Genomic DNA, 23,834 nt, shown 5'->3' on the forward strand with positions numbered 1-23,834 from the left:
ATAGGGGGATAACTTTTGTTTACATTTTCATGAAATCAATTTCCAATGATACTGAAAGGGTTCGGCAGTCATGATACTTGTTATGATTCAATTAGCGACAATCGTCGTTGGGTGGACGATGATATATGTGTTGTCTCAATGTAAGCTCGAGTCACCATTGTGATAACGAATTTTTTCAGCACTGGATATTACAACATTTTGTGGATATTTTTACAAAGTGGGCCAAAATAAAATCAATCCTAAAGTGGGCCAAAATACCTCTGTTACCCTACACGGGAAATGAAAACTACCTATTATTTGACTTCTTTTTACTTAATTTTGAGTTCTTTGGAATCTTTTCTTTCATTTGCTCCTTCCATTGCTGTCAAAATACAAAGAGTAACTGAGAGTATGAGTCGAAACGACTCAACTGTGAGTACACTATAACTTAACATTGAGTAGATATAACTAATCTTTAAGTATTTTTTGCACGTAACTTACGGAAACTACCTAGAGCCACTTTATCTAAAACTAGATTACTGAACGGAACCCCAAAATTTGGTGGAATGTACTAAAAATTAGGTTGTTTTGCATTCCCGTGTAGAAAAAATAGAACGGCACCATATGCCAGTTTTGAATTTGACAGAACTCTAAGACAAGACCTGACATCTGGGGGGGCTGCTTTTGTTCCAAAATGGACCAGTTTCTGATTGGTTGATTTTGATGTTGCCACCTGCACATTGTGAAAAGAAAAAACTTTTGCAGGGTGTACGCGAGCAATGATGCCAAGTATAAAGAAAATCAGAAAACAAATGTATTAAAATGTATAATTTTTGCTCACCAATGAAAATGAAAATTTTCGGAAAATGTTTCACTTTTTTTCAATCTCATTGGTAATAAATGTTTATAGTGGCAAGACTGTGTAATTAAAATAGGCATCAAGCCGTTTTTCTTTTTAGTGAATTAAAGTGTAACCAAAAAAGATTTGTTAAATTAGTGTAAACTCGAAAGTGTGTTTAGTTTTACGAGAAGAATGAACTGTTGTGTTCCACACTGTGGTCGCATTAAGCATTTCTATCCAAACCTGACTCTTTCCGGTTTCCAAAAGATCCGGTAATACGCCAACAATGGATTCGATTTCTCAACATGAGATATTTCGTGTTTTGTCATCAAAGATCAATTAATTGTTTTTAAGCATTAATATATAATAAAGAAATGCATTCACCAAAACATGTTTTATGTTTATTTCTAATCAAAAACCTAAAGTCTAAAAATTTAAATGTAATATTTTTTTCCTAGCATAGTTATTAAAAAAAATCTGTAAATATGGCTACACTGTAAGCCCTATAAAAGTACCATTGCTCACATCACGACCACTTCGTCGAAATTTTAGTAAAATCTCACGTGAACTGACCAAACGCAATGAAAAAGCGTATGTATTATTACACCAAGAAATAGATTAAAAGTTGAACACTTTGTAAAGTTTTTAAGACAAGCTTAAGTTAATTCTGCAATTCGCTTGAAAACTTTAATGAAAAAAATAAGAGTTGACTTGGCTGGAATATGATCTCATTAAGGTCTTCAGTCGATTTTTGTGGAATTTGAAGTTTGAATGCTAGATTTATGAAGTAGCGCTGAAAACTGTATCTAATAAAATGAAAAATATTATCTGTTGGCTGATTAACTATACTGCTACCATCATCTAGACTACTCTATCATCGAGTTCCTCCAGTTCAAAGATCAGTCTATAAACAAAACATCAACTAGCGAACGATCATCCACAGTGAATCATCATCCTCCACTTCGAAGCATGCAACGACGCCGTAAAATGATAACAACGACACTTCAAAACACAAATATACAGTTTAGTCTAACTTCCAGCACTCGGGCTAGATTGCACTGCAGCGTTATGTCTCATGCGGTCCAGCCCAATGTCATTCGGCATCGGAATGAACCCGACCATATTCGGGTTCATCCAAATGGAACGACGAACAACAAGCGCCCTGTCTGCATCGGAGAAAATCGACTGCAGCAACAAGTTTTAGCTTTCGGTAGTTCATCTGTTCATCCAACTCGTCACAGGGCAAAAGTTCGGTAGTGAAAAACTTTCAATTCATTTTCAACTTGATATTTTATGCAGCAAAACAGAACCCACTGCGCTATAAATTCATCCCGAACTCGTAACGAACGAAGAATAACGTTTGAGTGTGAGTTACTGACATTGCAGAGAGCTCACTCTCTCGAAACCCGTAATCGTAACAAAACACCGGTTGGGCTCTCACGGATAAATCATTCAACCACGAACTGTGCTGCACTTTTGCGGCACATGTGACAAATGAGTAACTGAGTATAAGTAAGTTGCCCGAATGCTACGGCAATTTGCAACGTGATATCTGATTCCGATCGAGGTCGTCCTTCTCGTTGGCAGTGAACTAATCATCGTAACTTTGTGTTTTTGTTACAGCTTAACTAGTACACTCGTTACTCGGAGAAATATGCAAATGTTGATTTCTAAATGGTTCTAAAAGGAGTTATCAATGTTTTAATAACAACGTTTGTTGTAGTTTATATAATCGATTAGTGGCATAATTTTAATTAGATTTAGTTTACTTTCTCTTTTGATCATTACTGCAATTTCTTGAAAGTTTTCAATATAAATCGAAAGCTTGTGGTTTTATTTTGAAAGTTTTGCGAAGAGCAAGGCGTGAAATATAAAATCAATCCGGTTAATGGTGAAAGAAAAAGTAAACAAAGAGAAACTGTCATTTGTAGTTAGGCCCTTTTGTCGTGGAACTATCGATATGTCGTTTTTTTTTATTGAAAATACTCGTGGAGTGTTTTTCTCGATTGGGGCACTTTTCGTGCAGTCGAGCATTATGATCAAACTCTTGAAAAAAAAAAACACTGTAGTTCAGTTTGAACATAAAAAAAGAAAATCTTTTTGATTAAACAATAAAATTTTCATGCTTGATTGTATTGATTGTCAAGTTCATGATTTACCAAAATTGGTGATTTACTTATATTTTCAGTTTAACGCATGAAAGTGTAAATAAATATACAAACCTGTTTTAATCCACCTAGTGGTGTGATGATGCCTTTCTCATATCAAAAACACACTATCATATATGATACTGTGGTATTCTTCAAACTAGAATTCTTCGATTTTCGAAATATTAACCAGAATAGGTTTAGTTGATCGTTTACTGATAATGACTACCAATTGGAGTAATTTTTTTGCCGATTTAAATTTTTTTTTCACGTTTTCTGTTTTACCCGCGTGAAGGTATAAAATGTTTAACACTCTTTACTCTATAATTCCGGAACCAGATTTCGGATCCGGATGAAATTCTGGAATTCCGTACAAGACCACATGACCTGAACCTAAGTTTGTGAAAATTAGTCAAACCACTGAGAAAAGTAAGTGAGATCCATTTTTAAAAAATATGACAACTATTACCTGTACCTTCGGAATCGGAAACTGGGAAACAGGATAGCCGAAATTAGTTTTTTTGACCGTCTTCTGATAATGACTATCGAATGAGTAGTTTTGGGCTTGCTTTGGAATTTATTTTTCGATTTTTGCTTCGCCCCTCTAGGTGATGGTATAAAAATTTGTACAAACTTTACCCTATAATTCCGGAACCGGAAGTTGGATCCAAATGACATTCAGAAGTTTTGTGTGGGACAATAAGACTATTCATTTGAATCAAAGTTAGTTGAAATCGGTCACGCCATCTCTGAGAAAAGCGAGTAAGTAAATTTAAATTGGAATTTCTACACTAATCACCTTCTAATTCCGGAACCGGAAGTCGGATACAAATGAAATTCGGAAATTTTGTGAAGTACCATGAGACCATTCATTTGAATTTGTAAAAATCGTTCACACCATCTCAGAGAAAAAATAGTACACATATTTTGATTCTTTTGCACATTTTACCCCATAACTCCGAAACCGGATGTCAGATCCAAACAAAATTGAGGAATTTTGTATAGGACCATAACAGCTTTCATTTGAATGTAAGTTTGTATAAATCGGCTTAGCCATCTTTGCGAAAAGTTGGTGCATTTACTTTTACAAATTTTTGCACATTTTACCCGGATTCACAATACCGGATCCGAAAGTCTGACCCGAATAATATTCAGGAATTATGTATTTTTTTCAATAATGTATATCCCATAAACGGTGGGTTTCACCGTTTTGGTATCTTCTGCAATGTTTTAGGTAAGGACTATGTAAAAATATTTAGTTCCATTTGAAAATTTCTTTTGTTATTTTCATTTTAGAAATAACACTTAAAATTTAAATATCTATGAACATGTAATTTTGATTTGGTCATTTTTGGGTCACAAATGACAGGTGCATTATAGAAACTTTAATTAAACAGAAAGAAGACCTTGATTTGTACGTGTGCTACGTGTGTGTCAATGTTGCGAATGCGTCACAAACCATTCTGGTAGCATAAATTGAGTTTGATGAGAAGCTTAAAATAATAACGTATCAACTATTATTAAACTACAAGAAATCACAAAGCACTCACCAGCGATAAATCGACAAATCACAGCAATCATTTTCCGAGAAGCGATATCACCATGGTACCCAATGTTTACATCAAAACTAGAAGTTAATCGAAATGAACGCTGGATTGCATTTAGTCACTTCTGCTTAAAAATACACTGTGCCGAGTCAGTGTTGCTCGGTTGTTCAAAACTATTATCGTTGTTATTTCAAAAGTTCATACTCTCAAATTCGATTGTTTCGAAATCAAGAAAACTTTCAACTGTAAATTTTTACACTTATTTTCAATTTTTTTCTGGTTGAAATTTTAAAGGGTTACACCTCTGTAGAAAAAAAGAGAAGGACTTTTTTGGGGAATTATTTTGGGATCCAAAAAATGGACTAATCCGAATTTTGTATAAAGCACTTTTTTTTATGCATATTTAAGTACAAAAAACGATCAGTTTGAAGAGTTGACAAACAAAATGGCGGCTTGGCGGCATTTCCGCGAAAGTGCTGCATTTTGACGGCCGGAAATTCAGCTCCCGCAATTTTCGATCTAGAACAAAAAACAAAATAATTTCTAATTTCATATTACAGTGTGCATAGAGGTACGTAGGGTTGCATAGAGGTTAATTGATTTTCTGTAAAATGGTAGCCCTTTGAAAATAAAACCGCATTTCTTGCATCACAAAATTGTTCATAAATATATTCACAATTTTCAAAAACCCCTACGTACCTCTGTTAAGATAACTATCGAGAATATTCTGTAAAATTTTTGAATCGATTGGTCAGACAGATTTATTTGACTTCTGTTTCCGGTCAGCTCAAAAAACGTGATACTGAACACAAAAGGCGCTCGGAGTATAATAGTCGGAGTCTCGCGGTAAAACTCAAAATAAGGACGTCTAGAAATTTTTCCCGGTTTTCATCTTTTGGAATATTAGTTTCAAGATCATACATGACCTTTTGCAATGAAAAAAAAATCCGATTTTTTGAAAATTCTACAGTGGTGTAACCCCTTAAAATCAAAGTTGGACGTTTTCATTGGTACAATAATATTTTTTTGCGTGTCAATTTCTCAAAAGTAGGGCTACAGTAAAAATGCCAAACTTATGATGTAAATTGTTTCTTCTGATCATAAAGAATGCATATGCAAAATTGGAGCAAAATAACCTTCGATTTCGTACACAAATTTCGCAGGATTCGGTAATTTTTTACTGAAATTTCAACAGCTGAACGTTCGGTAATCAGTAATTCGGTAATTCAACTGATTACTGACCGTTTGGTAATAAAAATTTTGTTGAACTGTCAAATAACTACCGTACAGTTCTGTAAATCAAATGGAAACATCTAACGATTGGTTTGAAGATTATTTTGTTTTAGTTTTTTGATAAAATTCTGAATTTGAATGAATTTTCGAATTTAAAACAAAACAACACAAATTTTCTACTTACGATTGTGTTTGCCGGATTTGAATAGTTTGAAAAGAAACGCTAAGGTTTTATTACCACGAAAAAAGCAAAAAAAAAACAAATTAAAAAAAGATTAGGAAAAAATACGACCTAATGTCCCGGTTGATCGGAATTATGAGCACCTTCCAGAATACCGCACAAACCGTCGGGCCCATCGATGGTTATCCTCGAACGATATGTGTTGGAAGCAAGTGGACATACACGCTTAAAAATAGTTACTCAAAAATGAGTAAGATCTCACTCATCTACAGAAAAAAATGGAACAACTCTAATTTAGAGTAACTCCGAGGTTACTCAAATTTGAGTTCTTCCACTGGAAACGATATTTGGGTAAAATCTACTCATTTACTGAGTAATACTTTGTTTGTACATGTACCAAAAATAGAGTAACTATCACTCAAATTTTGAGTGAAATTTTATTTCACATATACCAAATATGCCAAAAAATTGCTCCTTTTCTGAGTGTATTGTATTAAAATATTGAGTAATTGAACTCAATACTATATCAAGTGGTGGTCGCTTGAAATAGTGTGTCAATCGCAAATTAACATACATGTCAGTTATGCTCAGGCACCAATCATACACTTATTCCTCATAAATGACATTTGAACATATTCGGTTCCATTCTAAAGCACAACACGGAGTTTATCATTCCGGTTTTTTCAGACACAACACCGTTTGTGTTGAGCGACTCACCCTCGAAATACGCGATCTCACTAACAAAATATACAACCTGTTGCTACAAATGGTTATTACAACTTTTAGACTGATCTTGCGAATAGTAACAAAAAAACGAGTTATTGCGTTAAACTCAAATTTAGAGTAAGAGTTACTCATTATTATTTATGGTAACTACTCAATTTTTGACGTTTCCATGTATCATTTGAAAATGAGTAACTAGTACTCAAATTCTGAGTAACTTTTTCTATGCGTGTAGTGATATAAAGTTACTTTCTGCCTATAAGTAAAACAAATAGCTTTGAGGAATTCTAATGTTTTGAAAACATGAGCACCGGTAGCTCCATCCATTCGACGAACTCCTCAAGATTTTTTTTTCGTTTGGTTAATAAAAATACACGTATTGAAAGATTTAATAGCTGTTTGACAGCTAGGTTTCACGACAATCAGTATTTACAGATCAGATTTAGTACTGTAATACACACTTAATTTCCATTACCGAACTCAGCAATATTTTTCCGACCTTTACACTGCTGAACGTCCCGCAATCAGCTCAGTTTATTCGAGCTGTCATTTTTATCCATACTGATCAGTAATTCGTGATGAGGATTCGGTAAATATTATACTGTTTGGCCAGCACGGGAAGATGCTTAAACAACCGATTTGCTCAGTAATTTCTACAGTTCAGTACAATTTGACATAAATTTTGAATTTAATTCAGATTAACGTTTGAAATTTCAGAAACCCAAAAACCAAATAATTGAACTTCGAATGCATTTTACTATTTAATTGAAAATATATGTTATTTTTATATGAATTAAGTTTGTAAACATCACCCAGTTGTAGCTAGCGTTCCGATTCCAAATATTGTATTTATTATGAACAAACGAATCATTTAATCTGCAGTGCTTGAGGAGCATCGCCTGTCGATGATGCAAGAGCCGGATATTTAGAGCCTGTGCTTATTTTCTAGCATATTTTCATAGAACGAAGAATGGCGCCTGCGGGAAAAGCACCATAATTATAAACACTTTAATCATCATTGTGCTCAACTTATACCTACAATCCATAATTAATTCGAAGATAATCGCATAACTAGACTAACTCTAGACATTGAATTTTGTTGAAAAATGACTCCATTTTACTCAGATTGATCAAATTCAACTAAAATCAATATGGTGTGCTGACAATTGGATTCGTTAATATGTACCGAACGATCCGTTAAAAACTGATAAACTGCTGATCGTTCAGTACTATTTCTTTCAAATCTACCGAATTATTTCAAAGTGTAAACTGTTAGGTAGAAAATTACCCAGTTTTCGATCTAAGCATTTTAGCCGGCCGACTTTCGGTAAAAAGCTCAGTGGAACAGGTCAACTTACGTAAGTATAGCGGATAAATCGATAATTACGATTAAAGTGATGAATTTTTCCGTAAAAACATTACCGAACTGAAAATTCGAAAATAAGTGTGTAGGAAGAAAATTTTACCATACGGACAGTATGATTTTTACCGCACTCAGTGAATCTTCAGATTTACTGTGTGAATTGCAATATTATTGACAGAATTCTGTACTGAAAACATGCCGAAAGCTGATTTACGGTCAGAAATTCATGTACCGAAACATCGGTTATTTCTAATGATTACCGTAAGTTTTCGTAAAAGAAATTACTAAATGTGTGTATGGAATTGCCTCAGTGTTTTCAAGTGATCACTGCATTGTAATTAACTGGAATAAAATAGGCCACTTATGCGATCAGTTCAACATGTCTCTCATCTCTCCATTGAAGTGCAACCCGCAGCACCGAGCGAGCGAGTGTGGAGTGATCGAAAAATCCATCATCGGACCGAATGCGAACTGATGCAGAGCAACAACAAAACGCGGTGCTGGCTGACTTTTGTTGACATTCGGTCACCCACAAGTTGCGCGCATGTATCAGCCAACAAACAGGAGAACACAGCTCACGAGATAGAGCGAAAGAGAGAGAGAGAGAGGGAACAGAGTAACGGCGTTACGTGAGTACTCCGCATTACGTGTGCACCATCGCTGGAACGAAATTCCAGTTTCATTCGGGACGTCGGGTGATTCAGACTCGAATACGATAGGACGGCGAAGTACGGTGACGGAAGTTTAGTTTACATTCGTTTCTCTTTCTTCTGGTTCGATTCAGTCACGCAACATTACATTCACATCAGTGAAGTGAAGTGCAGTGCATTTCCGTAGATTGTGTACAATTGGCTTGAGAATAGCGAGAAATAAAAAAAAACAGTGTCTGATCATGCGGGACTCTTCGGGTGTTGTTGTTTTTTCGACACACGCCGAACCGGCCTAAATTTGCGCAAAATTTTGTGCTGGAATTACCGTTTTTTTGCCGTTCTCTCGCGCACTCATACGCTTCTCCACTAGCGAACGAACGAGTGCAAGCTAAGCAAAGTGTGTAGTGATCGATGGTGGTGTTGGTGGTATCGAGCCAGTCACAAGAAGATATGTAAGCAGCAAACCGAGCCTGGAATGAGAATATAGGCATGAAATAAAAGTTGTTTTTTTTTCTACAAAAGTACACTTCTGGCTGGATGGAAAGAAGCGGTGGCAATCAGATCGCACACAGAAGGAAAAGTTTGGATACTGTTTTGCGCTCCGTGATGCAAACATAAATATTAAAGTTTTATATTCAGAGAGAGAGAGAGAAAGAAAGGGGAGGAATATTCCATCAAACCCGGAACAAAGTAGGCTTGGGATGTTCTATCGGTAAACAAGTGCTGCTGATGAGTGATGTGACCGCGCGAGCCTCAAACCGAAGGTGTTCTGAATAAGCGAAAAATTTTCCCACAGTGTGTTGTGTTGGCTGACAGATTGAGGTTAACTAGTGAAGGTAGGCGGAGAATCGCCTCGCGATATTTGAAGCTGCTCTCCAGAAGATCGATTCCGACCGACCGACCGACCGTGTTGTGCCCCGCCGTTGTGGTGTGTGTTCGGAACGAAATTACCAGTCGTCGTGTCGTGTGTTTCGGGACCGGTTTTCTTAGCGATCGTGTAAAACCTCGTAATGTGATACGTTTTAGCAGTGCACGCCGAAGAAAATATAGTAAACAGAAAACGGGAATCCAACGGGTTAAAAGTCGATAATCATCATCATCGACGTTGTCATCGTCATCAGTGGTGGTGTTTTTTTTTGTTTTGCTTCTCTTTTTCAAACAACATTCTAACGTACGGAACGGCGGCGGTGCTGACCCGAAAAGCTGACCTAGCCGGTTGGCACTAGCGCTAAGGCCAGCAGCAACAGCAGCAGCAAGCTATGCGCCAGTAAAAGCGCATTACCTACATCGAAAGCAAAAAAAAAAATAAAGCAAAATTACACGGTTGACTTACCTTATCGTGGCCTGGGCCGTCGTATTTGGCGTGTTGCGGAACGAACTTCTGGGCATTTTTTTTCTAGCCGAACGACGTTCAGTTAGAAGGAGTTAGTTTCCGTGCATTTCACCGGCATGAAATTACACGGTTCCGAGTTGGTGCGGTTATTACGATACTGAAGTGAAGGCACGCGCTAGGATTGCCGCTAGGGGCCGGGAATAAGTGTGTGCACGCGTGTGTTTTGAGTGTTGTGGGGGTGGTGTTTCTAAAAGCGCGATCCACGAAGAAGTTTAGAAAAATAATCCGAATCGAATGAAAATCCATCGCTGATGAAATAATCAAGTGAGTGTGCTTGCTCAGCAATCAAGTGAACGGTGAAGAATTGATGTGCGCGAAGAAAGTTTTGAAGCAGCTAATTGAATGAGCGTGAAAAGCTAATAGAAACAAGTTGGCTGATTGGCAGCATTCCGGAATCGGTAAATCAAATAGCACACAATCCAAGAACAACGAACGCTGTGTTGTGACGGAGTAAACAAACACAGGCTGTCGGGTGCTTCTCGGTAAACAAGACAGTATTCTTGAGGCACGGATCAGCGTAAGCAGTGGGTCTCCGGTAGATTTTACCATCGGCAACGGAATCAATCAGGTCGGTAACCTTTCCCTTGATTAGCCTGCGGGGGAGACACAGTGGTGATAAATTGTCGTTCTCATCTGTTAAGAGATAATTAATTTTTTTTTTTTCTACGCAGAATTCGATTGATGAGTTTGGCTCTGAGTCGCAATTGGGCAAGGTGACGAGTACCAATCACGTGACTCAGAGAATATTGATAGTATGACCTGATTGGAAAGATAAGAAATGTGTTACTTCAATTGGATTCTACAAAAAGCGTTTTTCATAGAAATATCAGGGAAGGATTGGTGACTGTTAGGTTGAAAATTGTAGAAATTGAACTTGAAAAGAAAAAAATTATTTGTTTATTTGTTAGAACAGGGAAAAGCCTTCTTTAGATGAATTGACTAGCTTTTGCAACATTAAACCGAACGCTAAGTAACCCCAGTCCAATTAAATTGCATTGAATTTCGTATCTGGGAAGGCTAACAGGGTTCCTCCAAGGTAATCGTCGAAGGACAAACCGAACAAATTTATGCTGCACTAATTCGGTTCGTTGCACCCCGTTATAAAGAGGTGACTATTGCTATGGAGCGGAATAAGGCAAAAAATAATGCTTTCAAACGTTGGATATCATGGAACGATTTTGTCATACGGAAGAAGAAGCTAAGTTGCTTGAATGCCTTAGAAACAATGTACGCATTATGATAATTGCAGGTAAATTTTCTGTCGAGTAAAACAAATTTTCAAAAACAGCTTGAAATCATCAGCGTACGAGAGCTTTGAGCAATTCAATGAGATATTTATGTCGTTAATGTAGATCAGGAACAGAAGATGTCCAAGATAATTTCCTTGTGGTACCCCAGATGTAATGACGAAAGATTCAGAAGTAGTGGTACCAATTTTCGATTTTTCGTATCCAACAAGATATGATTTTATCCAGTTAATAAGGAATCCATCAAAACTGAGACGCTTCAATTTCGCTAAAGCAACGATATGATTAATTTTATCAAATGCAGCAGATAAATCGGTCAAATAGCATCAATTTGATATCCTTTTTCTATTTCTCGGATGATCAGAGACAAATAACAAACAAAACTCGTGTTGATCAGCAGATATAATGTGAGATGTGGTACCATATAAAGCTCAACAATGAGCTCAGAAAGCTCAGAGACTGCACCTCATGACGCAATACCACGATAGTTTGAAATAATATGTTTATTATCCTTTTTATGCAAAGCCAATGGGGAAGCGATTTTGGCTGCACAGAAAGGCCGTCAGGGTCAGGGTTCGAGGAGCATTTGAGACACTCACAAACTTTGACGATTTCATCAATCGAAGCAGCAGCTGGATAGCCAACTACATTGGTGGCAGCATCCTCGATGGAGTTCCTGTCAAAATAATCGTTACTAGCACTACTGAAGTATTCACGAAAAGGGCTACAAATATCATCGTTCGAATTGGCTTCAGTAACACTATTAGCCATGGAATTTGGCAACCCACATTCCTTCCTAGTATGAATTGTTTCGAAAAAGAAAAAAGGTTTTTGGCATAACTATTGTACTGGAAATAACAGAGAAACAAACTGAAAGAAAACTGATGTCTGTTTTACAAGAAAAAGAAGCTGAGACTAGTTCGAAAGCAATGAAAATAATTGTTTCATTTATTTCTTACAACCAAATACACTGAAAAATCATTATTTTAGAGGCGTACTTTCAACTTCAGCTGGTGAACATACTAATCTGCAAGCTTTTTTTTCGCAATGAACCGAGTATCGATAAATTAGTAAGACCAATCCAAGGAGGTTACGATGCTGTTTTCCTCTTTGAAGGTGCGACAAAGGCGGTTTTGATGCTTTGTGTGATTGCTCTTTTGAATTACCCACACCGTTATCAGGAAGATGATATTCAAAATATTATCTCTGCTGATTTCATGATGAGCATGAACTTAGCGAGGCACCTCTCGCCGATGATAACATAAACAGGTGAATAATTTGTTGCTAATTTGCTGCTAATTAGTTACGGTAATTTTCAATTTGTTGCCCATTTTTTTTTTTGCGAGTACTTCGCTAAGTTCATATGAAGTTAGCGAAGTACTCAAAAACATTTAAAGAAAATTGAGCAACAAATTCAAAGTTACCGTAACTAATTAGCAACAAATTATTTACTAGGCTTCGATTTGTTTTGAAGCATATTTGGAAGGGAGGCTTCGCTAACTTCATATGAACTTAGCGAAGTACTCAAAAAATTTTTAAAAAAATTGAGCAACAAATTCAAAGTTACCGTAACTAATTAGCAACAAATTATTCACCTATTTGCGTTATCATCGGTGAGGGGTGCCTCGCTAAGTTCATGCTCATCCTGGTTTTGGAGATGGATCTTAGAACTGAGATCTGGATCAGTATTCTAGATTTCCGAAGCAGAATTTTGAAACTGAATTCGGGGAATGAATTCTGAACTTGATTTTGGATCCGAATTCTGGCCGTAGATTCTCGAATTGAATTCTGGACCGTGTTTCTGGAGATGGATTCTGGAATTGAGATCTGGATCTGAATTCTAGATATCCGAGCCGGAATCTTGATACTGAATTTTGGAAATGAATTCTGAACCTGAATCCTAGACCTGGATTCTGAAACTGAGCTCTGGACCTATATTTTGGAATTGGATTCTAGACCTGCATTCGGAAACTGAATTGGAGCTGAGTTTTAGATTTTAGCTCTGCTACTGAATTTTGAAACTAAACTTTGGAACTGGATTCTAAATCTGAGCTCTTGATCTGGAGCCAAGTTCAAGGGTTTATTTCTGTGCCTGAATTTGTTAACAGAATTTCAAATCTGGGTTCTGAATCCGGATACTGAAACTGAATTTTGTACCTGGATTCCGGAACTGAGATACTTTGATGCTGGATTCTGGATAGGAATGCTGAACCTGAATGCTGGCTCAGGAATCTGATTTTTGATTCTGGTTTTAGATTCTGGAACCAAATTTTGTATCTTGACTTAAATTCTGGGTCTGATTTCTGTGCCTGGATTCTGAAACTGAATTCGGGAAATAAATTCTGAACCTGAATCCTAGACCTGGATTTTGAAACTGAACTCTGGATCTATATTTTGTAATATAGGACCTGGATTCTGGAACTGAAATGGTAGCTGAATTTTGAACTTGAGCTCTGCAAACTTGAACCAAACTTTGGAACTGGATTCTAAATCTGCTATCTTAACCTGGAACTGAGTTCAGGAATTTAATTCTGTGTCTGAATTTGATAACATATTTTCAAATCTAGATCTTGGATCGGGATTCTGCATCCGGGTATTGAAACTTTATTTTGTACTTGTGTTCCAGAACTGAGGTGTGGATCTGTGTTCTAGATTTTCGAGCCGGGATTTTTATACTGGATTCTGGATAGGAATGCTGAACCTGAATGCTGGTTCAGGAATCTGATTTTTGATTCTGGTTTTAGATTCTGGAACTAAATTATGTATCTTGACTTGAATTCGGAGCTTGATTTCTGTGCCTGAATGCTGAAACTGAAATCGGGAAATGAATTCTGAACTTGAATACTAAAACTTGATTTTGGATCTGAATTCTGGCCCCAGATTCCCGAATTGGATTCTGGAGATGGATTCTGGAACTGAGATCTGGATCTGAATTCTAGATTTCCGAGCAGGAATCTTGATACTGAATTTTGGAAATGAATTCTGAAGCTGAATCCTAGACCTGGATTCTGAAACTGAGCTCTGGACCTATATTTTGGAATTGGATTCTAGACCTGGATTCAGGAGATGGATTCTGGAACTGAAAATAGAGCTGAATTTTAAACTTGAGCTTTGCAACTGAAATTTTAAATTTTTTTTTGAATAATTATTTGGGATCGATTTTGAGGTTCTTCAAAGAACCGAATTGAAATTCTGTCATGTAGAAAATTATTCAAGAGCATTTCTATTGAATGCGATGGTCCTGATACTGAACATTGATTACAATAATTGTCACAGCACTTGACAACACAAGTAAGCCATAATCGCTACGGAAATGATTTGAACACGTTTTTCTTTGAACCAGAATAACCAGTTGAGGAGGATAACAATACTAACACATGGATCAATAAGTCCCGAGACTAAAGCAGAGATGGCGCTCGTAGTAAACCAGTAACCACGTCTTTCTAGAGTACTAACCTTTGCTTGAAACGGGTAAAAATTTTAAGTCGATCCGACCAGAAACAGCTGAGTTATCGAGGTTGGAGTAAAGTCGTTTTGTAGTTTGTTTAAAAAAGGGAAAACCGAGTTTCGTGTTTTGATAAAACATTGTTTTTTAATGGGTAAAAACACCGTGCAAGCGAAACAATGGATTGAAAAATGTTATCCGGACTCTTGTCCATCAAAAGCAACGATTTGTCGGTGGTTCGCCGGGTTTAAACGTGGTCGTACCGACACAAATGACGCGGAACGCTCGGGTAGACCTGTGGAAGCCGTTACACCGGAAAATGTGAGTGAAGTGACAAAAATTATAATGAAAGATCGTAAAAAGAAGTGACACAGATAGCATATGGAAGTGTATTTACTATCCTTCATGAAAAATTGAGCATGAAAAGAGTTTTTTCCAAGTGGGTGCCGCGATTGCTTTCGATGGAACAAAATGCACCCTGCCACAAGTCGATGAAAACAATGGCGAAATTGAACGAATTGGGCTTTGATCTGCTTCCCCACCCCCCATACTCGCCAGATTTAGCACCCAGTGACTACTGGCTCTTTGCTGATCTTAAAAAAATGTTCCAGGGAAAAAGATTTGGCTCAAATGAGGAGGTCATCGCTGAAACTGAAGCTTATTTTGAAGCGAAAGATAATTTTTTTATAAACATGGTATTGAAAAATTGGAAAAACGTTGGAACCATTGTATCACCCTAAAAGGTGATTATGTTGATGAATAAAAAAAAATTTTGCAAAAAAAATGTTGTTTCCATTGTTAGTCTCGGGACTTATTGATCCATGTGTTAAGTAGTGTATCGAAAATAAGCTATCCACATACATTTGTGTTGTACGCATGTATTTGTGATGGTTTTTTTTATGCTCAGATCACAGCATGCTGTGCGTTTGGCTGTCAGCTTTCGTTTGTTTACTTGTTTGTGCGGTTGAAATTCTGCGATTTTAAAATGTCGCGTATTGAAAAGGAAGTGAAAATTATGGTTCTGGACACATGGCTAAGTGAGAAGGGTATTACTATGCGAAAATTGACGAAGCGGCTTGGAATTCATCATGCCTGTGTTGAAACCATCATTAATAAGTTTGGGGAACACTATTCTTTGGATGAGCTACCAGGAAGAGGTAGAAAATCCGATTCTTTCAACCCTTAACTGGACCAGAAAGTGGTATCTCTAATCACGAAGAACAAATCAATGTCAATACGTGATTTGGCCAAAAAAGCAGGAACGAGTGTCGGAATGATCCAGCGTATCAAGAGGCGAAATCACCTGAAGACCCAAGAAGAAGCAGAAAATCTCGAAACAAAGTGTAGAACAGAAGAAGCGAGCAGCAACAAGGGCCCAGAAATTGTATTCACGTCTTTTGCAGTGTCCGGCTGCATGCGTTTTGATGGACGGTGAGACTTATGTAAAGGAGGACTCCAAAACCCTTCCAGGTCCACAATACTTTACTGTCGTCGTTGGGGAGGATGTGAGCGATGCGTACAGGTCGATTCAAGTGGAGAAATTCGGTCGAAAGGTACTGGTATGGCAAGCAATATGTTCTTGTGGTTTGAAGTCCACCATGTTTACACTACCGGAACTATAAATGCAGGAATCTATCGATCTGATTGTCTCCAGAAGAGATTGCTGCCTTGATATAAGAAGCATAGTACACCTCCACTGTTTTGGTCGGATTTAGCTTCGGCTCACTATGCCAAAACCACTCTCAATTGGATTGCGGAAAAGGGTACAAATTTCGTGGAGAAAAATATAAATCCACCAAATTGCCCTCAGCTTCGACCCTTCGAACGGTACTGGGCAATCGTGAAGAGGGTCTTCAAGAAGACTGGTAGGGCAGCTGGGAATATACAGGAGTTCAAAAAAATTGCGCTCAAGCGTCCAAAAAAAGCGATGCAACACTTGTCCGGAACTTGATGAAGTGCGTTCGATCAAAAGTTCGAAAATTCGTGAAGGAATAACTTAAATTTCATCCGGTTTCCATTATGCTCAAGTTTAACCTCGTAAATGATGAATTTTTAGTTATCATTCCTGCATAAGAAGAAATGATTGAACTTTAATGACGGTCGTTCGGTTTCCATTCGTCCAGTTGAGCAGTTGAATTGATATGACTCTCATTAACTCCGAAAGTTTGAGGAAGTTTATTCTTGTGCTATTTATGATTAACTAGAACTGCTGAAAATACATAAGACGCTAAAACGTTTTCACGCCAGAAAACGGGTCTATCAATGTGAGTAGTTGTAAATGTTGTTTGCGATATACGGAATCCGACCAAAATCTTTAACTTTTTTGCACAGGAAATTTTGAAACGGCATTCCTTTATCAGAGCAAAACACTTTCGTGTCAAATTCATCAGACTAATATTTACCACCATAAGCACACAAAATCTACCTTCATCGGATTTCAATTCTCACTCCACAAACCGAAACGAAAGCCGACGTCGTCCTGAGTGACAATCAGATTCCGATTTGTGGCAGTCGATGAAGATGTTGTGACTGTTCTTACTACTACTGGACTCGGCCCCAGAGCGATAACCGGCTCCTTCGTACACGTGCCCCGTGTCAGTCTGCGTTCCAACCGAGAGTTCTGTTATTATTGTTTCTGATAGAAGGATGAAGGGTGCAGGCATCTCAGCTCCAAACACTAACACATCCAAACCGATTGATTGACGACTCGGTGCTCGGTGGGCAGGCAGACCGGCTGTGGATGATGTGAAACGTTTCCCCTCTTACTTTTCTCCCGTTTTGCTTCTGGTTTACCGGATCGATGCCGGGGTCAGAACATGGCAGAAGGGAAGATCTTAGTAGTAGATTAGTCCACAGGAAAACAAGTCAGTCTACGGTCTTCGGCAGAAGTCGACTTCGGTTTCGGATTTACACACTGCTGTGGTTAGCAAATATCAGCTTAAATTACAGCAACTTTTGCCTGTTTGTTCAACAGCAATTAAAGGAAACAAAGTCTCGGTGTCTCTCAGCGTTGAAGATAACTACTACTCAACAACACGTCGAGTGTACTTTCCGCACGTAGGTTCCGTAAAAGGGAACACAAACTCGGTGTGAGCGTGTTTGCTTTGTCATATGCCATCTATCGACGACGGAAAGTGACAGAATGGGGAAGCTCTTGCAGCTCGGGATGACGTCAAACTGTGTGTGTGTTGACCTATGTGAGTAGGATTTGTTATTCGATCTAGCTTCCACCCATCAGAAGCTAGCCTCGACATTGACTCCTGTTGGAGCTTTATGGTTGAATAATTGTGAGTTGTATGTTTTTTTTTTGTTTGTGTGCAAAGCCGCACCTTTGCGAAGGCTCGTATCGGATTTTCCTACTTGCGGTACGAAATTCTACTCCTGAGGCGGAATTCCATCCCGAATAGGTGCAATACCTGAATGCAGGCGGTTGATTTCTGACCGAGTGAGTTTTGCAATGAATGCACATAGCACAAATCACAATCGTTTCCCGTGTTTTAGCGATTTTTTTTTCTTGTTTGGGAATGTGAATGCGGTTGACCACGGAGTTTGGCTTTTGTGTTCGCGCAAAGATCGGACTCGGACCGCAAAGGTTATTCTCGCAGGTTGCAGACTACCGCAATGCAGTTCACGTCACGAACCTCTACCGAGTCGTCGTCGTCCGCATTTTCGAACACGCAGGATGAAACAATCAGTGAAATAATCGAATTTTTGGTTCTGTTTTTTCTCCGATCGACATCACGTCGAACACTCACCAGAGTTGTTCTTGTCTGGTCTGGTTTGTTCCAAACCGTAGTAGCTTCAAAATGAAACCGATTGTTTTGCTTGCTAATTGGCAGTGAACTTGGTTTTCTCTGAGTGTAGCAGCTTGGGATGATTCTGCATAGCAATGAGAGTTTGCGGTGAAATTCAATTCCGATGACATTGAATTTGAAGTTTCGTTAAACTCCTACGATACCTGAATTGTTTTGACCGTTGAGAGGTTATTCTGCTTGGGATGAATGTGGCTTTATTTTAGGGATCTCAGTGCAGATTTCAATCAAAACTCATCATTATTTCAATCACAAGTCATTCGTAGATCATTTTAACGGAAATGGACATTTTTCAAACAATCTTCCATCAGTTAATATACTGCCTATCCACCCCCACTTTCGATTTACGTCTATGAAGAGATGTGAAAGCAACACAATTGGCTTTGCTTCATTTTATTCTTCCTGCTTTACTATCTTCTTCGTGCTTCCCATATCAAGATGTAATTTATTTTTGTTCCAGTCGATCGCATTCGGTACGGTCGATCGTGTCACTCTCTACTTCGCTCGCCCAGTCTGAATATAGGTTAAAAATTATGACCCTAGCTGGGTGACTCTTCCATTCAATTCTCGGTGAAATTTGGCATCTAGCTTGGGTTGGTTTTATACTAGAAAACTGAGCTGATTTTGAAAAGACGAACGGTCACTTCAATTACTAAAATTTAGTCGTTTTTCAAACAGCTACTTATTCAGAAAGCTATTCTGTTCAGTGATAAAAGTTTTACTACGATTTATTAACGTTTGATAAATACGCCATAAATTTTCTGATTTCGGTAGTAACATGTGATTAGGGCATATCGCACGATAGGCCCTTGCGAATGTTACAAAATATAATGCTCCTTGCTCGGCTCTACAACTTTCATTTACACAATAATCGATATAATCGCGTAGATAGAAGCCCAATCTACGAAACTGTGCGCAATATGCTTGAATTTCATGTGCAAAACTTGAGTAATGAGCATTATCTTTCGTAACTTTCAAAAGGGCATATTGCACGATATGCCCTAATCACATGATAGTACCGATTTGGCAAGCAACTTGCAGCTGCGGACACAAACTCAAATGTTCTTTACAAATAAACCAGTGAAACCTTACATGGTATAGTGTTTCAAAAACAGTAACAGATCGGCTGAAAAGTTCGTATCGTTTCTATGAGAGGGCGCCACTAGAATTAAATCCATACCATTTTCAGTTAGTACCAACCTTCAAAAGATACGTGTATAAATTTGACAGCTGTCTGATTATTAGTTTGTGAGATATTGCATTTTGAGTGAAGCTACTTTTGTTATTGTAAAAAAAATGGAAAAAAAAGGTATTTCGTGTGTTTATGAAACACTACTTTTTGATTAAAAAAAGTGCCGCCGATACCACAAAATGGCTTGATGAGTGTTATCCAGACTCTGCACCGGGCGAAGCAACAATTCGTAAGTGGTTTGCAAAATTTCGTACTGGTCATATGAGCACCGAAGACGATGAACGCAGTGGACGTCCAAAAGAGGCTGTTACCGATGAAAACGTGAAAAAAATCCACAAAATGATTTTCAATGACCGTAAAGTGAAGTTGATCGAGATAGCTGACACCCTAAAGATATCAAAGGAACGTGTTGGACATATTATTCACGAATATTTGGATATGAGAAAGCTTTGTGCAAAATGGGTGCCGCGTGAGCTCACAATCGATCAAAAACAACAACGAATTGATGATTCTGAGCAGTGTTTGGAGCTGTTATATCGAATTAGAACCGATTTTTTTCGTCGATATATAACAATGGACGAAACATGGCTCCATCACTTCACTCCGGAGTCCAATCGACAGTCAGCTGAGTGGACTGCACGCGATGAACCGAACCCAAAGCGTGGAAAGACTCAACAATCGGCCGGTAAGGTTATGGCGTTTGTATTTTGGGATTCGCATGGTATAATTTTCATCGACTACCTTGAAAAGGGAAAAACCATCAGCAGTGACTATTAAAGCGTTATAAGAGCGTTTGAAGGACGAAATTAAAAAAAAAAAACGGCCTCATTTGAAGAAGAAAAAAGTTTTGTTTCATCAAGTCAATGCACCGTGTCACAAGTCGATGAAAACCATGCTGAAATTGAACGAATTGGGCTTCGAATTGCTCCCTCATCCACCGTATTCTCCAGATTTGGCCCCCAGTGACTTTTTCCTGTTCTCAGACCTCAAGAGAATGCTCGCTGGTAAAAAATTTAGAAGCAATGAAGAGGTAATCGCTGAAACTGAGGCCTATTTTGAGGCAAAGGACAAATCGTACTACAAAAATGGTATCGAAAAGTTGGAAGATCGCTATAATCGCTGTATCGTCTCTGATGGCAATTATGTTGAATAATAAAAACGAATTTTGGCAAAAAATGTGTGTTTCTATTAAACGATATGAACTTTTCAGCCGAACTGTTATTCTACCATTCATCGAAGCATAAACATGGGCTAAGCGAAGCTCCTACCGCCGATGATAACGCAAATAGGTGAATGATTGGTTGCTGATCAGTTGCTCATTGGTTACAATAATTTAGAATTCGTTCTTAACTTTTTTAATAATGTGTTGAGTGCTTCGCTAAGTTATTTACATGAAGTTAACGAAGCACCCCTCCTAAGTAATTTTGACAGCAAATCGAAACCCAGTTTGAAATTTGTTGCTAATTAGTTATTAATTAGTTACGGTAATTTTGAACTTGTGGCTCAATTTTGTTTTATTTTTTTGAGTACTTCGCTAAGTTATCTATATGAAATTAACGAAGCACCCCTCCTAAGTAAGCTTGAAAGCAAATCGAAACCCAGTTTGAAATTTGTTGCTAGTTGGTTACTAATTAGTTACGGTAATCTTGAACTTGTTGCTCAATTTTGTTCGAGTACTTTGCTAAGTTATTTACATGAAGTTAACGAAGCACCCCTCCTAAGTAAGTTTGAAATCGAAATCCAGTGGATAATTTGTTGCTTATTAGTTACTAATTAGTTACGGTAATTTTGAATTTTTTTTACTCATTTAGTGAAGTACCAAATTTAGAAGCACTCAATAAAAAAAATTGAATAACAAATTCAAAATCACTGTAACTAATCTATATATTTCTCTTCTATCCCGCCTTTCAAGGAAGCTGCTCTGTAATGCTGTAATATTGTGTCATCAACTAGTTATATAGTTAGTGGTTTAGCTTTAACTGTTAGTTTTAATTGTTAGTTTTAAACGCAAATGTATCTGTTGGATCATTGTAATCTGTTGATACAAAAGATGAGGAGGTTTTATGCCTGCTGGAGAGAGAAATTGCTATATTTCATCTCCATCGGGCTTTTCCCTGCTCCCCAAAATAAACAAATAAACAAACAAATATATATATATATATATATATATATATATATATATATATATATATATATATATATATATATATATATATATATATATATATATATAAAAATGGATGTAAGTTTGTATGTTTGTAACGCGATAACATCGGAACTACTGAACGGATTGCCACCAAACTTGGCACAGGTACTTCTTGTATTTCAGAGATGGTTTAGGGAGTATATTTATATGGGAGAGAGCGTAGCAAGTGTCATAATCAAGGAGGGGTCATGAAAAAATTCATATAACTTGACAAGAATCAATACGTTTTGAAGACCGTAGAACCATTTTGCATACCTTAGATATGACTATATGGGGGTGGATGTAGCAAGTGCCTTTAAAAAGGGGGGTGTAATGTTTAAAACGGCATAATTCCGAAACTACTGAACGGATTGCCACCAAACTTGGCTCAGATACTTCTTGTTCTTCTGAGATGGTCATAAGCGTATTTCTATGGGGGGAGGGAGCGTAGTAAGTGTTCTTAACAAGGAGAGCTCATGAAAAAATTTGTCTAATTTGACGAGAATCGATACTTTTTTAAGACCATAGAAACATTTTGCATATATTAGATATGATTATATGGGGGGTGGATGTAGCCAGTGCCTTTAAAAAGGGGGGTGTAATTTTTGCAATGGCATAACTCCGGAATTGCTGAACGGATTGCTATCAAACTTGGCACATGTACTTATTGCTCTTCAGATATGGTTATAAGAATATTTACATGGGGAAAGGGAGCGTAGCAAGTGTCCTTAACAAAGGTGATCATTAAAAATATTATCTAATTTGACGAGAATCTGTACTTTTTGAAGACACTTTTTGCACAACTTAGAAAAGATTATAAGGATATTCTGTTAGGAGAGGGTGTAGTAAGTGCCTCTAAAAAATGAGTGCAATGTTTGTAACGGCATAACTCCGAAACTATTGCACGAATTGCTATAAAATTTGGTACAGTTTTTTCTTGCTCTTCAGAAATAGTCATAAAGGTATTTTCATAGGTGAAGAATCGTAGCAAGTATCATTAACAAGAGGGGCCAAGAAAAAAAATTCATAAAATTTGACAAGAATCGATAATTTTTGAAGATCATGCAAACATTTCCCATACCTTAGAAATGATAGATATGGGGAGTGAATGTAGCAAGTGCGTTAAAAGAGGGGGGTGTAACGGCATAACTCCGACACTACTGAACGGATTGCTATCACACTTGGCATAGCTGCTTTTTGGTCTTCAGAGATAGTTGTAAGGGTATTTTTATGGGGGAGAGAGCGTAGCAACTATCCTTAACAGGGGTCATGGAAAAATTTATTTAATTTGACGACAATCGATACTTTTTGGAGACCATAGATACTTTTTGTGCAACTTAGGGTATTCGGGTAAGCTGGATGTAGTACGTCTCCTAAAAAGAAGATATAATGTTTGTAACGGCACAACTCCGGAACTACTGAACGGATTGCTATCAAATTTGGCACAGATACTTCTTGCTCTTTAGAAATTATCATTAGGACATTTTCAGGGGGGAAAGTGTGTAGGAAGTGTCGTTAACATGGGGGGAGAGGGTCAATATCGAAATTTGAAGAGAATCGACATTTAGACTAGAAGGAGGGGTTTTTGAAAATAGATTTTAATCTCCCATTTTTTATAAAACAAGTGAGTGGCAAGAATTACAAGGTCGTCTTTTTCTTTTAATAGTTTCAAAAGATCTGGTTTCATTTTGCCGGGGAATTCAAAGAACTAAGGGAAAATATTCTTTATCTGTCTATGAATGCGAGTGTATTTAAGTTTCAGCATAACTACGAAACAACTGAACGAATCCCCACCAAGTTTGGCACGTGTACCAAAGGTGGGAATCGATATTTTTTTGAAAAGCGCAGATACACTACTCAGGGTAATCATGGAGGAGATCTGTAGTAAGTTCACTG

General features: G+C 37.6%; 1 protein-coding gene across 2 annotated transcripts in view; it reads left to right on the forward strand.

Moving 5' to 3' along the window:
* The first annotated feature begins 8,680 nt into the window (after window positions 1–8,680).
* The window catches only part of LOC131436376 (leucine-rich repeat-containing protein 24), a 515,985-nt gene continuing 500,831 nt past the window's right edge, over window positions 8,681–23,834 (forward strand). Inside the window, exons 1-2 of one of the 2 annotated variants that reach the window (XM_058605075.1) lie at window positions 8,681–9,116; window positions 9,187–10,625. The gene's annotated coding sequence lies outside the window, so the exon portion shown is untranslated. Of the gene's footprint in view, window positions 10,626–23,834 lie in introns of both variants that reach the window. The other variant, XM_058605084.1, reaches the window with a different exon arrangement.

Source organism: Malaya genurostris, chromosome 1 (assembly GCF_030247185.1).
Source record: "Malaya genurostris strain Urasoe2022 chromosome 1, Malgen_1.1, whole genome shotgun sequence".
Classification (NCBI taxonomy): domain Eukaryota; kingdom Metazoa; phylum Arthropoda; class Insecta; order Diptera; family Culicidae; genus Malaya; species Malaya genurostris.